The 2,892-nt window shown below is 30.3% G+C and overlaps 1 pseudogene; it reads right to left on the bottom strand.

Moving 5' to 3' along the window:
• Nucleotides 1-192: 192 nt before the first annotated feature.
• Nucleotides 193-2,892, bottom strand: part of LOC107025793 — a 4,753-nt pseudogene continuing 2,053 nt past the window's right edge.

The following is a 2,892-nucleotide window of genomic DNA, read 5'->3' as shown; positions in this document are numbered from 1 at the left end:
ATATATATATACATATACATATATATATATATATATATGTATATGTATATATATATTATGTATATGTATATATATATATATATATATACATATATCTATATCTATATCTATATATATATATGTATATATGTATATATGTATATATGTATATATATATATATATGTATATATGTACAGATTAATGCAACTTTCTGATGGAACTTACAAGTTTTGTGTTCTTTCCGAGTTTATGCTCTCTTTTTTTGTCAAATAAAGTGATATTATCCCAAGAAATTAATTATAAAAAAAGAGAAAGAAAGAAAGAACCACAACTATAAGTAGAGGACCCAAGTCAAACAACATAGAGGGATAAGTACAACGCAGCAACTGCAGCTCCAATGAATGGCTCCACCTAGCAAATCTATTGCATTTTCAAAACAAAGAAAAAGGGGAAATCTTTTAGCGTCTCATAAAAGTTAAAATAACAATGAAGAGATCAAGAAATAGCTCATAATCGATAACTACGCCTCAATCTCAAGCATGTAATCACTGGCTCTATGAATCCTTACTGTGCATGTCACTCCATTAAAACTCGTCTTAGTCATATAGTATAACTATATCTAAAGAGAAAAATTGTACTCCATTTGAATAATATAACTACATCCGCTGATGCATAGAAGTAGAACTTACATGGTCATCCATGCTTGTTTTCCGTTGTAGACAATGGCAGCACCTACACTTCTAGCAGGGTTAATGCCAGTGCCTTTAATATGGATGCTGGCCAAATGAACCAAGAACACAGCAAATCCAATCGGGAGAGGAGCCAAAATCTACAGAACACAACAATGAGTTGGTATACAAATTTAATTAGCTCAACTATAAATCTAAAGCACAAAACGAGAAGTCAACTATAAGTACTCACAGGGACATGGGAGTGTCTGGCATTTCTCTGGGCAACAGTAGCAGAGAAGACATTGCAGACAAGAATAGAAGTGCCAACAATCTCATCTCCCTTGGCGTAATCATGTCTCACAACATTGGCACCTCCACCCTTAATCTTAAAAAAGATGGTCGGAACCCTTTGAGAACACCAACACCACAAATCATACCAAGGCATTGCATCACAATGTAGAAAACTGCCCTGGTTAGGGACAATTTGCTCGCTAGAAACAGACCAAACGTGGCCACCTGATGATCAAAGCCAAGAATTTTCTCAAGGTCAGAACACAAAGAATAAATTTAGAAGTACATAAGTTATATGCACTGGTAGTATAAACACTTCTTGCACTATTAGTGTAATTAAACCTATGTAAGCACACTATTTACCAATTTGACTAGGTTGCCATTTAATTTTTATCAAAGAAATTACTTGTGACTACCTTATAAGTAATCTGATCTTGTGATAGAACTTAAAACTCAATAAAAAACAATTCTCCATGATCTGGCCATCTTTGGCTAAGGTACTACTTAGAACTTAATCCAGCTCTATCAGAAGGAAATATCATTAGAATATCTAAAGAGATCATAAAAAGTAACAACATTGCATAAAAAAAGAATCTTTTATTCTCCAAATGGTCCAAAAGGGAAGTGTTAATTGTGTTGTAATGCAAAACTCCAGAGGAATACTTTAGACAAAGAAACTCAATAAAATCTGGTAAAGAATGCAACTTGATAGATTTTCCTTGTTCATTAATATAAACATTAAAGTTCTTATCTTTGAAGTAAAATATCACTAATAAAGCTAAACACACAATCAATTTAGGAGAATACATAAACTATGGAGGTCTCTAATCTTTGAACCAAAATATCACTAAAAAACATGATAAAAGAGACTATCAACTTTGAAAATAAACACACAACTTTAGACAAATACATAAACTATGGAGGTAAAAAGAGTCAGAAAAATTAGATGCCAACAGTGCAGTAAACAAGGGCAAAAATCATACCACCAAAACCCCAAGCAATGCCTTGAACACCAACAATTAATTCTACATGAGCAATTAGCTCTTGGGTAACCCATTACAATTAAAAGCGTGTGAATTTATGAATATGTACTTGAGTAAAGCTATCTCAAGCGTCTTATTTGATTATCCTCTATCTTTTTACATATTGTATTCCCTTTTGCCTCTTCTCTTTCCCATTAAAAATGGTGTACTGGCACATTGGTTTATGCACTCATATTTTACCTCTCTCTTCTTAATATATTATATTAATTACTTCCTCATTTTTTTATATTACTTGATCATAGCATATTATTATGACATTTTATTTTTAGAAAACCAAATTTTTTTTTTGCAAAATGAATACTAATTTATTCATTTTTATTTGTTCACTATATTATTTTATAATATTCAATAATATTTATCCAGTCCATAAGATCAATGAACATTTATCATTTTATGTCTATTTTACTCCTGCTATTAAATATTGTTCATTTTTCAATATTTAGAGAGAATGACTTATATCTAATAAGGTGATTGGGTAATAATTTACTAATTCTTATATAGGGGTGTGCAAAAATTGAATCGACCAATTATAGTTAATTGATTTTAGTTTTTCTTTTTTAGTCTTATTGGACTATTTGATTCTAGTTGTATTTTGTAAATGTAGGTTGTAGCTTTTGCAACTTTGTAAAGGTTTGTAATTTGATCAACATAAGAAATTACATACTATGTTTGCGGTGACGTGTAAATTGTAATTATAACATTTGTACTATATATTTTCTTATTATCTTTCTTATTTCACTATATCAAAACATTTATAAAAGTGAGAAGTCATATAATATTTTACAGATAATTTTTTTTAATAAATCGAAAATCGAACTGATAACGATCTAAAAAGTATCTTATTAATTTGTTATTAGGTTAGCATATTTAAAAAAAAATCGAACCAATCGATGCAACCCCCCCCCCC

Source organism: Solanum pennellii, chromosome 1 (genome assembly GCF_001406875.1).
Source record: "Solanum pennellii chromosome 1, SPENNV200".
Lineage (NCBI taxonomy): Eukaryota > Viridiplantae > Streptophyta > Magnoliopsida > Solanales > Solanaceae > Solanum > Solanum pennellii.
The sequence above is the reverse complement of the archived record's forward strand: the minus strand, read 5'-3'. Positions and strand labels throughout refer to the sequence as shown.